Raw genomic sequence first — 21,257 nt, 5'->3', positions numbered from 1 at the left:
AGAAAGAATACTTTTCACTGTATACTAATACATGTGACAAATCAAATCAAAATCTGATTGATAGAGGAGCTGCGAAAGAGAACGCACAAGGGAACAGTCTCACCCACCTGCCCTCTGGAGTAGATTTGGTACTGTGAATTGTGTTTCCATTTGAGCCAGCAGAATAGCCTCATTTCATAATTCCTCATGGAGAAATTAAAATCTATAACTGATTATGCTGAAAATAATTTACTTGCAGAGTAAATTCATTTGTTTCTGCCTCTTTTGGTTTTTTACCTCCTGTACACAGTTGTATAATGATGCACAAAATCCGCGTATTTACTTTTTTTTTACAGAATCAAATGACGACTTTCAGCAGAATAAGATGTTGCTTAACTTTTTTGTAGTTTCAGTGCCTTGCAGGGTTTTCTTATCACATTGGAAGCTGGAAATAATTTTCAACTGTAAATCAGAATTAACTGTAACTTTGTGCTCATGTGATGTTTCAGTGATAGCTCCTCTTCTAACCACTTGAATTAAACAATTGGAATCCAGCAATTGAAATACATGAACATGAGCTAGAAGTCAGATGATAAGAGTTGTTCTCAACCAAAATATAGGGATTCTACGAAATGATCCCTTGCTATAGAAACACACTTATTGTTCCATTTTGGATGCAGCTATATCCTGCAGCTGTTAAATATTACAGTGTTGGATAGTTTAATACAAAGATATCCCTGTTTCTGATTTTTTTCATGGTTATTAATTTAACAGTTCACTTTTGAGCTCTTCTGTTCGTATTGGTATATCACAGAAATCATAACTCTTGTGTTTCAGTCATATAAGAGCAATACACAATGGAAACACTTGTTCATTAATGGACATTTAAAAAAATATGTTGATAATAAGAGTTCAGAGCTGAGGAATGCACACCGTCATGAGCTTTCCTGAATTAGTGAGTTATTTATTGAGCAATAAACAATTTTTTCAGTTACTATCTTGGTTGTTGCTCGAACAACAGAGCTTTTGATGCCTTAAATCAAGTATTGACATTTTTTGTAAAAAAAAACTTAATTTCTTATGTAACTAAGTTGTCGACTCAATTACATGACCTCTACTGAGGAAAACTTTTGATTCTTTTGACTATTAAATATTCTGATTATAAACCTCAAAAATAGCTGCCTGAACTATACACATGGTATCTTGTTTTTGGACTCCATTCTGCTTTTTTCTTATAGGTACTACAACAGTTAAAAATACATGTTCAGAACAACTTAGCTGTATGAACAAGGACAGGAGTAGGCCATTTGGTCCCTCGAGCTTGTTCTGTCATTTAATGAAATTGTGGCTGATCTTAATTTATTTATTAGTGTCACAAGTAGGCTTACATTAACACTGCAATGAAGTTACTCTGACGTTCCCTGAAAGTCGCCATACTCCGGCAATTGGGGTACATGGAGGAAGAATTTAGCTTGGCCAATGCAGCTAACCAGCATGCCTTTCGGGCTGTCTTTAGGAGCACCCTGAGGAAACCCACACGGACATGGGGAGAACATGCAGACAGTGACCCAAGCTGGGAATAAAACCTGGGTCTCTGGCGCTGTGAGGCAACAGTACTTGTCGCTGTGCTGCGATGGTAACTTCAAATCTGCTTTCTGCATACCCCAACAACCTATCACTCACTTGCTTACCACAAATCCATATATCTCTGCCTTAAAAATTTTCAAAGATTTTCCTCTCATCTTTTCAGGAAGAGAGGTACAAAGACTCACGACTCTGAGAGATAATTCATCTTATCTGTTTTAAATAGGTGACCTCTTAATTAGTGACCTAGTTCTAGATTCTTCCACATTGATTCTGTTAAGATCCCTCAGGATCTTTTATGTTTCAATCAAGTTAGCTTTAACTCTAACTACATGCGTAGCTTGTCCAACCTTTCCTCATTAAACAACCCTCCCATGTCAAGTATTAGTTTGGTAAACCATTTCTGAAGTGCTTCCATTACATCTACCTCCTCCCTTAAATAAGGGGACCAATACTACACAGTACTTCAAACATAGTCTCACTAGTGCCCTGTATCACTGAAACATAAGCTCCCGACTTTTTATATTCAATTCCGCTCGCAATAAATTATAACGTTCCAATAGTTCTCCTAATTACTTGCTGTACTTGCATAGTCTTTTGTGATTCATGCACTAAGACAGCCAGATCCCTCTGCATATTAGAGTTGTACAATCTCTCACCATTTAGATAAAATGCTTCTCTTATTCTTCCTGCCAAAATGAACAATTTTGCGTTTTCCCACATCATATACCATTTGCCAGATCCTTGATCACCCACTTAACTTATCTGTATCTTTTTGTGGCCTCGTTACGTCTTCTTCAATGCTTAATTTCCCACCTATCTTGTGTCTTTTTTTCAAGTCTTGTTTTCTTGTATGCGGTACTGTCAGATTTGGACCCACTTGTATTCATGCCACTTTGAGCCCATTCGATTTGTGCCATATTACTGCTGGTATGTTCATCTTACAATACTGATTTTGCAGCTATCTAAAGAAAAGATGTCAGGGATGTCAGGGGTTGGTTCTTTACCCAGAGGGTGGTGAGGGACTGGAATGCCCTGCCTGCTGCAGTTGTAAATGCGCCTAGTTTGGGGGCGTTTAAGAGATCTGTGGATAGGTTTATGGACGAAAAGGGATTGGTTTAGATTAGTGGGTCAGTGTTTTTTTTAAAAAAAACTGGTCGGCGCAACATCGTGGGCTGAAGGGCCTGTTCTGTGCTGTAATGTTCTATGTTCTATGTTAAAAGTGTTTGTCCTACAGTCCTTGGAAATGCTAAGGCCCATATGAGTTGGTGTTTCTTTCCCCAGTATCAAAGAACAAAGAACAACCCAGCACGGGAAACAGGCCCTTCGGCCCAACGAGACCGCGCCGCCGCATCACCCTACATCTATTCTACCCTGCGTGTCTACGAATGGAACCCCTAACTTAGCCAGATTCAGGGGAGAATAGTGTCAATTTGGTAAAACCAATCAGCCTAAGAGCACATCTTTGGGGTGTGGGAGGAAACCGGAGCGCCCGGAGGAAACCCACGCAACCACAGGGAGAATGCGCAAACTCCCACAGACATAGGCCCAAATCCATGTATCTGCACAGCTAGCAGTGCTAGTCACCGAGCTGTTGCGGCGCCCATCTACCGGTCCAGGATCAAGCACACACACTGACACGAAGTACTAGGCCACTCCCGGAACCTTCAGGAGCAGCCCACGCACGACCCACCGTGTGCATGCCCCTTGTTTGACACGAGGTGGACCTCCACCTGCGGAATAAAAAGACAAAAACGTTAATCTTACAAGTCTGCTTTTCCGGTGTCTCCCGAGGTTCTAACCTTATTTAATAGCCCCTACCATAACCCTCCATCCTCGTTTCAGTCACGTGTCTATCTAACTGAACCTTAAACGAGTCCAATGTTCCTGCCTCCACCACCCTACTCGATAGCGCGTTCCATACCCCCACAACTCTCTGCGTAAAGAACCTTCCTCTCACTTCCAAATTATACCTCTCCCCCCTCACCCTTAAATCATGACCTCTCGTATTTGTACCCAGTCTAGGGAGCAGTCTCTCACTATTAACTCCATCTATTCCCTTCAGTATCTTATATACCTCTATCATGTCCCCCCTCAATCTCCGTCTTTCCAAGGAGAATAGTCCCAGTTTCTCCAACCTTTCCTCGTAACCCAGCCCCTCCATGCCAGGCAACATCCTGGTAAACCTCCTCTGCACCCTTTCCAGAGCCTCCACGTCCTTCCGGTAGTAAGGTGACCAGAACTGGACGCAGTACTCCAAATGCGGTCTAACCAACGTTCTATACAACTGAAGCATTAGACGGCAGCTTTTATACTCTATACCCCTTCCTTTAAAGGCTAACATTCCATAAGCCTTCCTAACAACCTTCTCCACTTGTGACGCAACCTTCATGGATTTGTGAACCTGCACTCCCAGGTCCCTCTGTATTTCTATACTCCTAATCGGTCTACCTTTTATCACATAGCTCCTCTCTGCATTATTCCTTCCAAAATGCATCACCTCGCATTTGTCAGGATTAAATTCCATCTGCCACCTATCTGCCCAATGCACCAACCTATCTATAATATCCTGTTGTATCACCTGACAATCCAGTTCAGTACCCGCCAACCCTGCCATCTTGGTGTCATCAGCAAACTTGCTGATCACACCACCTACGCTCTCTTCCAAGTCATTTATGTATACTACAAAGAGGAGAGGTCCCAGTACTGAGCCCTGCGGCACACCGCTGGTCACTGGCCTCCAGCCGGACAAAGTCCCCTCCGCAACTACCCTCTGTCTCCTATTACCCAGCCAGTTCTCAATCCACCTAACTACCTGACCTCGTATCCCATGCGCCTTAACCTTTTCTGCCAGCCTACCATGAGGGACTTTGTCAAACGCCTTACTGAAATCCATATAGATGACATCAACGGCTCTCCCATCGTCAGCTGTTTTTGTCACCTCCTCAAAGAATTCCACCAGATTCGTAAGGCAAGACCTCCCTCTAACAAAGCCATGTTGCGTATCCCTAATCAGATCGCAACGCTCCAAATGCTCATACATCCTACCCCTAAGTATTTTTTCCATTAATTTCCCTACCACCGATGTCAAACTCACCGGTCTATAATTTCCAGGGTTATCCCTACTACCTTTTTTGAACAGCGGTAGCACGTTTGCTACCTTCCAGTCCTCTGGGACCTCACCTGTGTCCAAAGAAGAGACAAAGATTTGCACCAGAGGCCCAGCAATTTCATCTTTCACCTCCCTAAGCAGCCTGGGATAAATATCATCAGGCCCCGGAGCTTTATCCGTCCTTACGCTACCTAAAAGCCCTAGCACTTCCTCCCTCGTAATAGATATTTCCTGCAACTGATCCTCAGCTCCTTCCAAGAGACCGCACGATTCCGAACCCTTCTCCTTCGTGAATACCGACGCAAAGTATTCATTCAGGAGCTCCCCCATTCCCTCCGACTCAATACATAACTCTCCACTTTTGTCCCTAAGAGGACCAATTTTCCCTCTAACTACTCTCTTGCTGCTAATATAGGAATAAAATGCCTTTGGATTTTCCTTAATCCTACCAGCCAAAGCCATTTCATGCCCTCTCTTCGCCCTTCTAATTCCCCTTTTTAGCTCCCTCCTACTCTCTCTATATTCCTCCAGCGCACTCTCCGTACCCAGTCGTTTCGACCTAACGTACGCCTCCCTCTTCTTCCTGACCAAGTCTTCAATACCCCCTGTAATCCACGGCTCTCTAATCCTACCTTTCCCAGCCTTCCGCTTAACTGGAACATACCTCCCCTGCAACCATTTCATTTTTTCCCACTATCCTTTCACACTATCTGCAGACTGTTTAAAGTTTGTTTATTAGTCACAAGTAAGGCTTACATTAACACTGCAATGAAGTTACTATGAAATTCCCCTAGTCGCCACAGTCCGACACTTGTTCAAGTTGTACTTAACCAGCATGTCTTTCAGAATGTGGGAAGAAACTGGAACACCTGGAGGAAACCCATGCAGACACAGGGAGAACATGCAAACTCCGCACAGTGACCCAAGCCAGGAATCAAATCCAGATCTTTGGTGCTGTGAAGCAGCAGTGCTAACCACTGTGCCACTGTTAAGTGGACAAATTTCCCATTTTTGTATCATCTTAAAGACATTGCTGGTATCCTTCTATCTACATAAGTACATGTGTTCAGCAGATCCATTAGGATTGAGACCGCTTCATACATTATGTGTATTTTCATTGATGGGTGAAGAGAACAAGCCATGGAGGCATATTCTGCCACAGGTGATGCGTAAAAATGGTTATCAACTGTCATTGTGGGTTGATTTTGGTTTTGGACCTGTGCCATTGAGCAACATACTTCCCCCACTATCAACATCCTGTGAGTTACCACTAATCAGAAAATTAACTGACTAGCCCCAAAGTATTATGACTACCAGAGCAGGTCAAAGGTTAGGAATCCAGAGTAATTCACTTCCTGATCTCTCCAGCCCCGCCCCCAAGAGTGTGTCCATTATCTACAAGCTCAGGAGTGTAATGGAATACTCTCCAGTTGCCTGGATGAATGCAACTTCAACAACACTCAAGAAGCTTGACGCCGTCCAGGACAAAGCAGCCTGCTTGATTGAATCTTTATGGAAGGGTAAGCAATCACTCCCCCACTGATGAATAATAGTAGCCGTTTATACCATCTATAAGGTACGCTGCAGGAACTCACTAAGGTTCCTTAGGTAGCACCTTCCAACCCACCATCACTGCCATCTAGAAGAACAAGAGCAGGGTGGCATAATAGCACAGCTGCCTCACAGCACCAAGGACCTGGGTTTAAACTCCAGCTTGGGTCACTATCTATGTGGAGTTTGCATTTTCTCCCTGTGTCTGTGTGGCTTTCCTCTGGGTGCTCTGGTTTCATCTTACAGTCCAAAGATATGCTGGTTAGGTGCATTAACCATGCTAAATTTTCCCTCAATGTACCGGAACATTGGAACCGGAGTGTGGCGACTGAGGGATTTTCTCAGTAACCATGCTGCAGTGTGACTATAAGCCTACTTATGACTAATAAATAAACTTTTAAGAGCAGCAGACACCTGGGAACACTACCACCTGGATGTTTCCCACCAAGTCACTCACCATCCTGATGTGGAAATTTATCACCGTTCTTCATTGTTGCTGGGTCAAAATCCTGGAACTCCCTCCCTAACAACAATGTGGGTGGACCTACACCTCAGGGACTGCAGCAGTTCAATAAGGCAGTTCACCACCACTTTCTGAAGGGCAGCTAGGGATAGGGATAAATGCTGGACTGGCCTGAATGGCATCAAGCTTTTTGAGTGTTGTTGAAGTTGCATTCATCCAGACAACTGGAGAGTATTCTGTTATCCTGTAAATGAATAAATGGAAAACAACAGCTGACCTAGCTCTTGTTTGCCAACTTGCAATGTCAAAAAACAAAGCTTGAACAATCATTCCTTGGATGTCTCCTTTACCAGTTGAAACGCCTCAGTTTCTGCAGTTTTTCCTAATGACTCATCCTGGATACTAAGCTTTTTCCTACTGTGATCTTATTCTAACGCTTTTAAATTGCTGTAACTTGAGTGAGTGTAGGGGTCTTGGAAGATGAAGGTAGTTGCAATACCCTTTTGAAGGCTCTGTACTTTGCCCAGATTTGGTTCTTGACAATCAAGAGAAAATTTCTGTACCTTCTGTGCATTCAAGTGAAGCTGTTCGTCCAATATTGTAACAATTTTAACCAACCAGCTCCTCTTAGAACTACAAGAATAGTAACACAAATCCTGACAGACACACTGATCAATCAAACCAGTGGTATTCACTAGAAAAATAATGAGGGGAAATTGGAAAATTTTAATCAGGCCCTCAAGTAGAATTTTTAGAAAATATTTATTCATTGTGATTTATTTCTTCAAAAAGATATCTTGGTACGTAAAACACAAAATCATTGGAAAAGGTAAATTCAGTAACTAATCAGAGTGAGCCAAGTATGATCAATCTAAGCTTCGATATACCTTGAGTATAACATCTCTATTTTAGCTAACCCACATTTAGCATTCCTAATTAGTATCTTTAAAAAAAATGGCAAAATCACTTTCTCAGAAAAAAACATGAGGTTGGGTTATATTCCTGACCTGTAATTTTTATAATAACCTGGCTGTCTTGGAACTTAACTGGCACGGAAATCCTGTTACTAACTCCAAATAACTTGGAAATGCTTTTCAATGTACTTACCTCCTTCTTGCTACATCCCTCATCACCTCCCTCCCTGACGCCAACTCCAATGAGCTCTCGATGTAAACAGGAGCTCAGTAGAGGTGTAGCAAGACATTAAGAAGCAAGGGAACAGGAAAGACAGTGATGGAAGCATTTGAGAGGAAGGAAAGACAAGTGACATTTAACTGGGTTAGATTTGAGGCAGCAAAATGGAAGCCAGTTCCACCAAGATACACAACAAACAGCCAGATTCTCACTGCAGAACGCTTCAGAAGTTGTAATTTTATCAAAGTGGCCCATTCAAAGTGTCCCATTCTGGCAGGCGTTTGCCTCCGTAATGATTGTTGCTGTCCCAATTGAGGGGCTGTTCACAACCCCACTGGGTATTGCAATCCTTGACTTGGCAAGCCCTACATGAGATCAACCTTGTGGCTTTTCTCTGCATTGTGCCCAGTGCTTCTTTGTGTCTCAGTAACCAGAACTGGATGTCGTACGAATTGCAATCTGACTGGAGTATACAATTTTGCCACAACTTTCTCTGATGTGTTTTACTGTTCTGGGTGATTTGATTATGAATTCTGTTACAATCTCGATAATAGACCAGTAATGGTGGCGCAGTGGATAGCACTGCTGCCTCACAGCGTCAGGGACCCAGGTTCGATTCCCGGCTTCGGTGACTATCTGTGTGGACTTTGCATGTACTGTCCATATCTGCATGGGTTACCTTCAGGTGCTCTGATTTCCTCCCACAGTCCAAAGATGTGCATTGGCCATGCTAAATTTTCCCTCACTCCACATGAACAGAAGCTGGAGTGTGGTGACTAGGGGATTTTTACAGTAACTTCATTGCAGTGTTAATGTAAGCTTACTTGTGACAAATAAACTTTTAAAAACCTGAAATCTCATTTATCTACTAGAAGAATGAAGCCATAAGATTCCACAGATTAAAGCAGAAGAAATGTTACTATCCAAGATTCAACCAGAACAAACGTTAAATACAATCTTGTACACTGATGTATCTGAAACCCAGAATTAGTGCAAGTTAAACATGAATTAATAAGAAAATTGCAGTCGACTAAATAGCATATTAAATACCAGGTACAATTAAGACAGACCTTCTGAATTAGCTCAATTACCTATTCAGTGTTTCGATCACAAAAATTCTTAAAATCTGAATTCCTATTAGAAATTCAACTCCTCTCCTCCCAGGAGCTGGCCTGATCCCCAGCAGATAGCAGCACACAACCATCCCAAGTTCCATGAGTTCCATCACAAATGGCAGATGTGTGCAGAGTGTCCCCAACTTGGTGTGGATGGCGTCGATCCACGAGTGATATCTTCAAGTAACAGAAACATCTGCATCAGCTTTGTTCATTTTTCATTACTCACCTTCTGGATCTAGCCCTTTTCTTCAGCTTTCATGTGCTGCACCATTGGACGTGTAGCCTACTGAGCTCTGATTACTCTGTCTCATTTTATATAGTTCCAGCCAGTAGCTTTTGGTTTGCAATTCTCAGTTTCAATCTTGGTTTTCTGACCAACAGGGAGGTTCAGTTTGCCTTTTCAGTTTGCGTTCTAGATTGGTTATGTCCTAAGAAGTACAAGCTGTGCCCATAATTTCATCATGCAATTGATTTCCTGTATTGAACATTTATAATTGTGAAAATTTACTAGACTTGGATTGAAAGGGTTATCTTGAGGGAAGATTGGACAGACTAGGCTTGTATCTACTTGAGTTTAGAAGGCAACTTGATTGAAACATATGAAATCCTGAGGCGTCTTGACAGGGTAGATGTGGAAACGATGCTTTCTCTTCTGAGAAAGTCTAGAACTAGGGGTCACTTTAAACATAAGGGATCACCCATTTAAGACTGATGAAGGGAAATATTTTTTCCGAGGGTTGAGTCTTTGGAACTCCCTTGCTCAAAAGGCAGCGGAAGCCAAGTCTGAATACTTTTAAGGCAAAGGGGTGACTGATTATCAGGGGTAGATGGGAGGTTACATTCAGATCAGCCATGATCCTTTTGAGTGGTGGAGCAGGTTTGAAGGGCCAAGTCTCCTAATTCATATGTTTGTATGTAAATAATTGTCATTGTAGCTGTGCAGAATGGATATATACAGTAAGAAGTCTCACAACACCAGGTTAAAGTCCAACAAGTTTATTTGATAGTAAACCCACAAGCTTTCAGAACACTGTTTCTTTGTCAGGTGAGTGGAAAGCTCTGATCAGAGAAGGGCATATAAAGGCGCACACAGTTTACAGAATACTGATTAGAATGTGAGTCTTTACAGCTAATCTGCTATTCAAGTCTTAAAGGAACAGACCACTCACGTTGTCTGCACCTTTAAAACTTGAAAAGCAGATTAGCTGTAAAGACTCGCATTCTAATCAGTATTCTGTGAACTGTGTGTGCCTTTTATATGTTGTCCTGTGATCAGAACTTTCCACTCACCTGACGAAGGAACAGCGTTCTGAAAGCTTGTGGGTTTACTATCAAATAAACTTGCTGGACTTTAACCTGGTGTTGTGAGACTTCTTGCTGTGTTTACCCCAGTCCAACGCCAGCATCTCCGCATCAGAATAGATGCAGACAGGATTTAATGAATGAGTTCAGTCTGCTGATTCCAAACTAAGCTATTAATTATTATTCGTGTACATGATTTTTTTTGTCTTGATCTTAGCTGCATGAAAACATTCAGTAGATTTTCTAATGTCCCAGTTTCTTATTAAAACATATAATGAAATTCAAATTTTACCGCATTGCGAATCTCTTGAGTTGATGTATGCCAGTGAACCCAAAATGCTCCTTTTTTCATTTCAATGCTATTATTTTTGAATGACAGTAAGGACTGGGTAACTGCTGCAAAATGTCATTGTAACTTCCTCTGATATCCACATGAGCTCTTAGTCTGTGTTGCTGGCTGACAATATGAACAGGAAACCATGGCTTTTTTTTAAATTCAAGAACTCTTCTTTTGTTTTCCAAACAGCCGATGGCCATTAATGAGGACCCAAGTGCTATCATTTAAATTAGCACAAATGAAGCAATGAATGTCTCATTATTACAAATAGTCTACATTTGCCAACTGAGTCTTGGGTGCACTAAGCATCAGATTTGCAATTTTAAACTTCATCCCAAAAAGAACTAGTAGAACAATTTTTAGTCACATCTTCCTTAGATTTTTCTTTCCCTCTTTGAAATAGTGCCTCGCCTCTGGTCAGCACCTCTGCTCAGTAGTATGGTGAGGTTGGGGAGCTCAGGAGAATGGGACATTAAAATAGCTTGCTGCAATGCATTGGAGCAGCAAATCTTTGATTTCAAATACTTTATATGCACAAAAAACGTTGCATCATTTCAAGAATAAGGAACCTTCAGTGACATTTTTGTTAAATTTCAGATGTTGATACAGTGTTGTAAATTTTGTCTGCACTTCAGTGACTGCTTTATGAAATTTGAATTAAGATTAGTGTAAAACTGCCTTTAAAGCATACAAGGAAAATATTTCAGATACTTTGCTTTAAATGAAATAGTGATTTATCCAGCATACTTTGCTGAGTAGCTTCTGCACTCTGGAAACATGAGATGAACCATTATTATCTTGACCATAATAAATCATGAATCGTTTAACATGGCAGCTTAGAGAAATTAAATGAACTTTGCTCTACTCCACCCCTCAACACTCCAGTATGCTATTTGTGTGGATATGTCATGCGTGTTGCATTCCCTTAATATTCTCGTGTTGGGAGATCAAGCATTTTGCAAAAGCAGACAGTAAATTACGGATGCTGTGTTTCTAATCCCAGTCTGGAACCTGGGAATTTAACTTCACAATCTGTGTGAAGACAAAACTATTGTAAGATGCAGCATAAAATTAGATGCTTTTGGATCCTTTCCATCTCGTTGAACAAGAATTTGAAGCAGTGTTAAAAAAAGTCAAAGGGTTGCGATTTTCCAAAGAAATTGCAGGTGAATTGAATCATCATTAAGCTGTCTGCTTAAACTTATTGCAATTAATTTGATAATGCTGTGTGCTCTTCTTCTATTCAGCTATCTTTAATATTAAAAATAACTTCCACTTTTTGTCTTTAATTGAAGGAAAGTATCTTTTATGTGTGTTCCGTTGTTACATACTGTGCTACAAAATATTGCAAGTGCATTACTGTGAAAGTTAACTACGTAATTACTTCATAAATCAAAGTGGTATCCAGTTGTAGATTTTAAAAAAAAGTAGCTAACAGTTTGGAATGAATTTTCTCCAAGTTCTTTAACCTGTGTTTATGTGCTCATCTGTAAATTGTTGGTCAGAACAAATGTACATGTATTTTTCCAATGATTACACTGGACCATCATTCCTGATTATCGTAAGTTAGTACCCAGTTTTCTTTCCAGGATTTTACAGAAATATACAGTTGCATAATCGGTTGATGAAATAAAGTTTGGATGCAAGACCAAACAAATATACACGGATTTTATCAAACAAAATACTTGCATATTTAAATATGTTTTTTTTATTTTGATAAATAGTATTCATTGATTTCCCCTTCTCCAATTGTCAGTTGCTTTCACAAGTGGTGTGCATTCATTTTTTTTGCTAAACGTCATTTGGCACATATACCTTGGGTGATCTCATTTAGTAGTAGGAGTTCAACATCTGAAGTTACTTAACAGTCTCTAACTTCTAATCTTTTTAAAAACAACTCTGAACATTTGTTCTGCAGCTAACATAACAACATCAACTATTTTAACCCAGTGGGTGAGTGTATATTGATTTATTTAGTTGAAGTTTTTTAAAGTACCCCTTAATTTGGCCGATTTTCTGATATATGGTGCTTCATCAGTTTATCCTTTTACTTATTTACAAAAAAAAAGATGCACCCCAACCTCCAAAAGTGTAATAGCTTTTGAAAGCTGACTTAATATTCGATCTTTTTATACGACCTGGGACTCATGAGGGGGTGGTAACCTCAGTTAAAATTTGTATAATCTTGTTGGGGAGAATGAAAAATAAGTTTAGGGTGAAATGCCACTGCACTCCATGGTGATTCATAACATCAGGTCACCTGCTGATGAACATGGGGGTGATCATGGACCACATCTTCACTGTCTGCTGGTAGTGTGATATGCAGAACAGACTTTGTCAACAATGAACAAGCGTTGTTAATGGTGTGTGATCTCTTCCATGGCTGCTGCTTCTCTTTCTGTTTCCTGCGCTAGGCATATTATATCATTTCCAGTGTATACATTAATACAGCATAGCTCCAGTGCACCAATAGGAATAAATACAAATGCATAACACTCACCAACCTGCCTGCCACAGGTGCATCTCTCCATCATAGCATCAGTAGAACTGACCACTGCACAGTCCTTGTGGAGATGAAGTCCCATCTTCACATTGAAGAGGCTTTCTACCATGTTAAGTGACACTAGCACCAGGCTAAATGGGATAAGAGTTCGAACATATCTAGCAACTCGAGACGAGTAACCATTGAATGCTGACCTCATGGCCCAGCATATCCTCACTCTACCATTACCATCAAGTTAGGGGATCAATCCTGACTCAATGAAGAGTGCTGGAGGGCATGCCAGGAGCAGCAGGCATACCTAAAAATGCGATGTCAATCTAGTGAAGCTACAACAAAGGATTGCTTGCGTGCCAAACAGCTTTAGCAGCAAGTGATAGACAGAGCTAACCAATTCCACAACCAATGGATCAGATCCATGTTCTGCAGTCCTGGCACATCTAGCTGAGAACGGTGGGAGATGGCATAAATGTCCCCATCCTCAATGATGAGGAAATCCAGCATATCTATGCAGAAGATATGACTGAAGTAATTTGCTACAGTCTTCAGTCAGCAGTGCCTAGTGGATGATCCATGACTGCCACGTTTGCTCAACTCCTGACTTCATTCCAACCTTGGTACAAAAATGGACAAAAGAGCTAAATTCCAGAAGTGAGATAATAGCAACTGCCCTTGACTACCACATTTGACTGAGTGCAGCATCAAGGAGCCTTAGCAAAACTAGAGACGAAGGGGAATTGGGGGGAAAACTCTTTGAACTTATATCTTGCATAAAGGATGATGGTTGTGGTTATTGGAAGTCAGTCAGTCTTAGCTCCAGATATTACAGTAGGAGTTTCTCAAGAGACTATCCCAGGCCCAAACATCCCCAGCTGCTTCATCAATGACTATCCTTCCATTATCAGGTATGATGTGAGGATGTTTGCTGAAAATTTCACCAATTGCAATTCCTCATATTGAAGCAGACCATGTTCAGTTGCAGCAACACCTGGACAATATCTAGGCTTGGGCTGACAAGTGACAATTAACTTTCGCACCACACAAGTACCCAATGATTGCCATCTCCAACAAGAGAAAATCTAGCCATCTCCCCCATGACATTCAGTGGCATTACCATCACTGAATTCCCCTTTATCAACATAGAATCCTTACAGTACAGCAAGAGGCCATTCTGTCATAGCGAGGGGGATTGAATATAAAAGTAGGGAGGTCTTGCTGCAGCTGTATAGGGCATTGGTGAGGCCGCAGCTGGAGTACTGTGTGCAGTTTTGGGCGCCGCACCTGCGCAAGGATATTTTGGCCTTAGAGGGAGTGCAGAGGAGGTTTACTAGGCTGATACCGGAGTTGAGGGGGTTGAGCTATGAGGAGAGGCTGAATAAACTAGGCTTGTACTCGTTAGAGTTTAGAAAAATGAGGGGAGATCTCATTGAGACGTATAAGATGATGAATGGGATGGATAGGATAGAGGTGGAGAGACTCTTCCCGCTCAAAAAAGACAGTAGGACTAGGGGGCACAGCCTCAAGATAAAGGGGGGGCGGTTTAGAACGGAGTTGAGGAGGAACTTCTTCACTCAAAGGGTGGTGAATCTCTGGAATTCTCTGCCCGTTGAAGTGGTGGAGGCTGCCTCGCTAAATATTTTTAAGAAGCGGGTTGATGGGTTTTTGATAAGAGAGGGGATTAAGGGTTATGGGGAGAGGGCGGGAAAGTGGAACTGAGCCACGACAGATCAGCCATGATCTTATTGAATGGCGGGGCAGGCTCGAAGGGCCAGATGGCCTACTCCTGCTCCTATTTCTTATGTTCTTATGTCTGTATCGACCATAATGCCACCCAGGCCCTATTCTCACAACCCCACACGTTTATCCTGACACTAGGGTCAATTTAGCATAGCCAATCCACCTAACTTGCACATATTTGGACTGTGGGAGGAAATCAGAGCACTGGAGGAAACCCATGCAAACATGGAGAGAGAGTGCAAACGCCACACAGACAGTGATCGAGGCCGGAATTGAACCTGGGTCCCTGTCATTGTGAGGCAGCAGTGCTAACCACTCTGCCACCGTGCCACCCTCATCCTGGGAATTCTCACTGACTGGAAACTGAACTGGACTAACTGTATAAATAGTGTGGCCTGATCAGAGGCCAGGTATCCTCTGGCGAGTAACTTGCTTCCTAATTCCTCAAAGCCTATTCACAATCTACAAGGTACAAGTCAGAAGTTTGATTCCTGTATGAGTGCAGCTTCAACAGCACTCCATCCAGGATAAAGCAGCATGCTTGATGGACACTGAATCAACAAACATTCTCTCCCTCCAAAACCGACACACAGTAGCAGTAGTGCATGCCATCTACAAGTTGCACAGCAGACAGTCATCAAGGCTGCTTAGACACGGCCTTCCATACCCATGACAACTACCATGTAGAAGGACAAGGGCAGCACATATACGTGAACACCAAATGCTGGAAGTTCACCTCCAAGTCACTCACTATCCTGACTTGAAAATATACTGTTGTTCCTTCACTGTTGCTGGGTCAAAATCCTGGAAATTTTGGGTTAGGCAATAAATGCAGGCCTAGCCAGCAAAACCCACATCCTGTGAATGAATTAAAAAAAATGTATAGTCCAAGGAACCCTGCTGGAAAATGCAGTTGTATGAATGTTAAATGTGACATTGTGGTCATGATGCTACACTACAGCCTTCTGCAGAAAATGCAGATGTATGGGATTGAGGGTAATCTAGGAAATTGGATCAGGAATTGGCTAGCAGATAGGAGACAGAGGGTGGTGGTTGATGGTAAATATTCGTCATGGAGTTCGGTTACGAGTGGTGTGCCTCAGGGATCTGTTTTGGGGCCACTGCTGTTTGTAATTTTTATTAATGATCTGGATGAGGGTATAGTTGGGTGGATTAGTAAATTTGCTGATGACACCAAAGTCGGAGGTGTGGTAGATCGTGAGGAAGGGTGTCGTAGTTTGCAGGGTGACTTAGACAGGTTGCAGAGCTGGGTCGAGAGGTGGCGGATGGAGTTTAATGCGGAGAAGTGTGAGGTAATTCACTGGTAGGAATAACAGATGTGTCGAGTATAGGGCTAACGGGAGGACTCTGAATAGTGTGGATGAACAGAGGGATCTAGGTGTATGTGTACATAGATCCCTGAAAGTAGGGAATCAAGTAGATAAGGTTGTTAAGAAGGCATACAGTGTCTTGGCGTTTATTGGTAGGGGGATTGAATTTAAGAGTCGCAGCGTCATGTTGCAACTGTACACAACTCTGGTGCGGCCGCACTTGGAGTATTGTGTGCAGTTCTGGTCCCCACATTATAGGAAGGATGTGGAGGCTTTGGAGAGGGTGCAGAGGAGGTTTACCAGGATGTTGCCTGGTATGGAGGGGAGGTCCTATGAGGAGAGACTGAGGGATTTGGGGTTGTTTTCGCTAGAAAGAAGGCGGCTAAGAGGGGATCTTATTGAAACATATAAGATGATTAGAGGTTTAGATAGGGTGGACAGTGATAGCCTTTTTCCTCGGATGGAGAAATCTAGCACGAGGGGGCATGGCTTTAAATTAAGGGGGGGTAGTTATAGGACGGATGTCAGGGGTAAGTTCTTTACCCAGAGGGTGGTGAGGGATTGGAATGCCCTGCCTGCTGCAGTTGTAAATGCGCCTAGTTTGGGGGCGTTTAAGAGATCCGTGGATAGGTTTATGGATGAAAAGGGATTGGTTTAGGTTAGAGGGTCATTGTTTTTTTTAACTGGTCGGTGCAACATCGTGGGCCGAAGGGCCTGTTCTGCGCTGTAATGTTCTATGTTCTATGTTCTACAAGATGTGCTGGATCATTGACACGGATGCCACCATCTCACGTGAGGACAGCATCCACCAGGTACACGGTACATACTCTTGTGACTTGGCCAACATTGTCTACCTGATATGCTGCAAGAGAGGATGTCTTGAGGCATGGTACATTGGTACGAGCACGCAGACATTATGACAACAGATGAATGGACACTGCTCAACAATCACCAGGCAGGTGTGTTCCCTTCCTGTTGGGGGACACTTCAGCAGTCAAGGGCATTCAGCCTCCAAGGCGGCCTTCATGACACACGACAATGCGGAATCGCTGAATAGAAATTGAAAGCCAAGTTCTACACACGTGAGGACGGCCTCAACTGGGATCTTGGGTTCATGTCACACTATCTGTAACCCCCATGACTTGCCTGGGTTTGCAAAATCTTACTAACTGTCCTGGCTGGAGACAATTCACACCCCTTTAACCTGTGCTTAACCCTCTCTTCACTCACATTGTCTGCATCTGTAAAGTCTTGATTATCTGTTAAGACTCGTATTCCAATTATTATCTTGTAATTGAGTTTGTGTCTATATATGCCCCGTTTGTGAATTGAACTCTTCACTCACCTGATGAAGGAGCAGCACTCTGAAAACTTGTGCTACCATATAAACCTGTTGGCCTTTAAGCTGGTGTTGTGAGACTACTTACAGATCCTTGCTGAAAACAGCTGGGAGAAATTTTTGTTTGGAAGAAGATTCTAAGATATGTCTTTCTGAAACTAGTTTGGAAACGTGTGATAATCATCTGGGAGAGGGTTTGAGGAGAAATCTACTGAAGTTTGATTGGTGGCATCTTCCACTTGGTTTGAGAGTGAGCAGTGTCTGACCATACACAGTGGGCTTATTGGTTTACAGGGATTGTGTATTTACTGAGAACATTATAGCATTAGATATATTGTGTAACCTGTGTTCTTAAAATCCGTGTACATTTGTGAAGTTAAGTAGGTGTAAAGGAGTATGTTATTATAGTCAAACTTCTCATGTTTAATAATTTTTTTGTTGTTAAAAGCAAATTGGAAGTCCTGTGATTCTGTTCACCCATGTTTCCAAAAAAAAAAGTAAAAGTTAGTCCTTTGAGCCAAGGTTTCATTCTGGGACCTTTGCATCCAGCTGGGATTGTAACACCCTTCAATTCAGGCAAGGTGCCAGAGAACTGGAGAATTGCAAATGTTCTGCCCTTGTTAAAAAAAAAGGTTTAAGGATAAGCTCAACAACTATAGACCAGACAGTTTAACCTTCGTGATGGAAAAGCTTTCAGAAGCAATAATCCAGCACAAAATTAACAAGTCACTTGGACAAGGGTGGACTTATTGAGGAAAGTCAGCCCTCATTTATTAAAGTCAAAAATGTATTTAGCTAATTTGATTTAAGGTTTTTTTAATGAAGGTAGCCAGGAGGGCTGATGACAGTATTGTGGTGTATTTTGACTTTGAAAGAAGTTTGATAAAGTGTCACATATTAGGCTTGTGAGCAAAGTGGAAGCCCATGGAATAAAAACAACAAGGCTGACATGGATATGAAATTGTCTGAGTGACAGGAAACAGAAATGATGAATGGTTGTTTTTTTTTAGACTGGAGGAAGGCAGTGTTGTTCCCAGGGGTCAGTACTAGGAACCCTGCTTTTCTTGATTATATATTTATGACTTAGATTTGCGTGTATACGTCTCAATGTCAAAATTTGCAGCTGACACTAAACTTGGTAGTAAGGCACAGAGTGATAAAAAGAGGGCATAGACATACACAAACTGGTGGAATTGTGAACATGTGGCAGAATGAAATTTAATGTAGAGAAGAATAATGTCATATGTTTTAGTAAGAAGACCCAGGAGAGGCAGTGTAAATTAAAGGATACAGTTCTAAAGGGATGCATGAACAGAAATCTGGGAGTATATGTGTAAATTGTGACAAAGAAAGAACATAAGAACATAAGAAATAGGAGCAGGAGTAGGCCATCTGGCCCTTCGAGCCTGCCCCGCCATTCAATAAGATCATGGCTGATCTGTCGTGGCTCAGTTCCACTTTCCCGCCCTCTCCCCATAACCCTTAATCCCCTCTCTTATCAAAAACCCATCAACCCGCTTCTTAAAAATATTTAGCGAGGCAGCCTCCACCACTTCAACGGGCAGAGAATTCCAGAGATTCACCACCCTTTGAGTGAAGAAGTTCCTCCTCAACTCCGTTCTGAACCGCCCCCCCTCTATCTTGAGGCTGTGCCCCCTAGTCCTACTGTCTTTTTTGAGCGGGAAGAGTCTTTCCACCTCTATCCTATCCATCCCATTCATCATCTTATACGCCTCAATGAGATCTCCCCTCATTCTTCTAAACTCTAACGAGTACAAGCCTAGTTTATTCAGCCTCTCCTCATAGCTCAACCCCCTCAACTCCGGTATCAGCCTAGTAAACCTCCTCTGCACTCCCTCCAAGGCCAAAATATCCTTGCGCAGGTGCGGCGCCCAAAACTGCACACAGTACTCCAGCTGCGGCCTCACCAATGCCCTATACAGCTGCAGCAAGACCTCCCTACTTTTATATTCAAAGAAGGTAGTTAAAATGGCAAACAGGACCCTAAACTTTATAAAAAGGAACATTGAGTACAAAAGAAAAAAAATTGGGAAGGCAGTGCCATAGAGGTACTGTTGGTAGACTAATAATCCAGAAACCCAGGGTAATGCTCTGGGAACCTGGGTTCAAATCCTACTATGGCAGATGGTGAATTTGAATTCATTAAAAAAAATCTGGAATTTTAAATCTGATGACCATGAAACCATTTATCAATTGTCATTAAAAACCCTAATCATTTGATTCACTAATGTCCTTTAGGGAAGGAAATCTTTCACTCTTACCTGGTTGGACCTGCATGTAACTCCAGATTCACAGCAATGTGGTGACTCTTAATGGCACTCAGAAATGGACAATAAATCTGGCCCAGCCAGTGATGCCCACATCCCGTGAACGAATGAAAAAATGTTACACTGAACTTTTATAAAACAATAGTTCAACCTCAACTGAAGTATTGTCTAACTTCACTGCTCTTTAGGAAAGATGTGAAGACTTCAGACAGAGTACAGAATAGATTCACAAGAATGGTTGCAGTGTTAAGGAACTTCGGTTACATGGACAGATCGGAGAAATTGGGGTTGTTCTCCTTAGTGAGGGGAAGTGGGAGGACACTTGATGAGAGATCAACGAAATAGGTAGTGTGAAACTTCCCTGTTTGGGGGGGAAATCAAGAACTGGAGAACACAGATTCAAGGTGATTGGTAGAAAGACCGAAGGTGACAAGATGAAGAAATTTTTACGCAGGCAGTGTGTGGTTTGGATCTGGAATGCAATGCCTGTGAAGGTGGTGGAGGCCCATTTAATTATGCAATTCAAAAGTGGAATTGGATAAGCACCTGGTGAGAAATTTGCAGGGTTAGGGGAAAGCGCAGCATAGGCTGATAGCAGAATTACTTTTGCAGAGAGCTGGTGTGGATTTGATGAGCTGAATGGCCTGTAACGATTCTGTAATCTATTTTGTAGCATTGAATTAGAAATTAATATTGGCTAGAACACCAGGAAAATACTTCTATACTTCTTGGAATAAATTCCATGGAATCCTTTATATTCACATATGAGATCCAGGCAGATAGAAACTTCAGTTTAATGTTTGATCCAGAATATGGTACAACTTATCAAACAACATTCTCCCAATATGACACTGAATTGTCAAATGAGATTATATACTCAGGTTGTGAAGTCAGGCTTCAGGCTTAGACTTGTGATTCAGGACAGAACCCTGCACTGAGCCCAGATGACTTCTAGTCCAAATTAAAGATCGAGGTAAAATCTTTCTTTCAGTCCAAAAGCATCTGATTAGAATTGTCAATCAATTAATGTCCCCTACAGATAATATGACTAACAGATATTCACACTTGTCCATATATTTTAAGCATCTATTATAATAAAAACAGAAAATGCCAGAAATACTCAACAAAGCAAGCCTCATCTGTAGAGAGAGAATAGAAGTATTTCAGGTCGGTGATCTTTCATCAGAATTGGGAGAAATTAGAAATGTAATACGTTTAAAGCAAGTGAAAGGTAGGAGGAGGGTGAGAAATGAAGATCTGTATTTTGATGGAAGATGAAAGATTGAAGGTTAAAAGAGTTGGTAGTGCAAGGAAAATAGAGTGGTAATGGTACAAGCAAAGAAGTTGCGAATGACAGAATGATGAACAGCTGCCATCTGAAAGCAGAAACATGAATAAAACCGAAACCTGTAACTCCTCAATTCTGGAAGACTATAATAAAGTGCCTAATCAAACTTATAATGATCTACATATCTGTTATTT

At 41.8% G+C, this 21,257-nt stretch overlaps 1 protein-coding gene across 6 annotated transcripts in view; it reads left to right on the top strand.

Annotated features, from left to right (window-relative positions):
* Positions 1-21,257, top strand: part of add3a (adducin 3 (gamma) a) — a 236,184-nt gene that overhangs the window by 62,334 nt on the left and 152,593 nt on the right. Inside the window, exon 1 of one of the 6 annotated variants that reach the window (XM_080205871.1) lies at positions 11,544-11,746. The exons of the other annotated variants lie outside the window; for them this stretch is intronic. The gene's annotated coding sequence lies outside the window, so the exon portion shown is untranslated. Of the gene's footprint in view, positions 1-11,543; positions 11,747-21,257 lie in introns of those variants that run through there. 6 annotated transcript variants of the gene reach the window in all.

The sequence above is a fragment of the Carcharhinus amblyrhynchos genome, chromosome 17 (genome assembly GCF_965287045.1).
Source record: "Carcharhinus amblyrhynchos chromosome 17, sCarAmb.v2.hapA, whole genome shotgun sequence".
NCBI classification, from domain to species: Eukaryota; Metazoa; Chordata; class Chondrichthyes; order Carcharhiniformes; family Carcharhinidae; genus Carcharhinus; species Carcharhinus amblyrhynchos.
The sequence above is the reverse complement of the archived record's forward strand: the minus strand, read 5'-3'. Positions and strand labels throughout refer to the sequence as shown.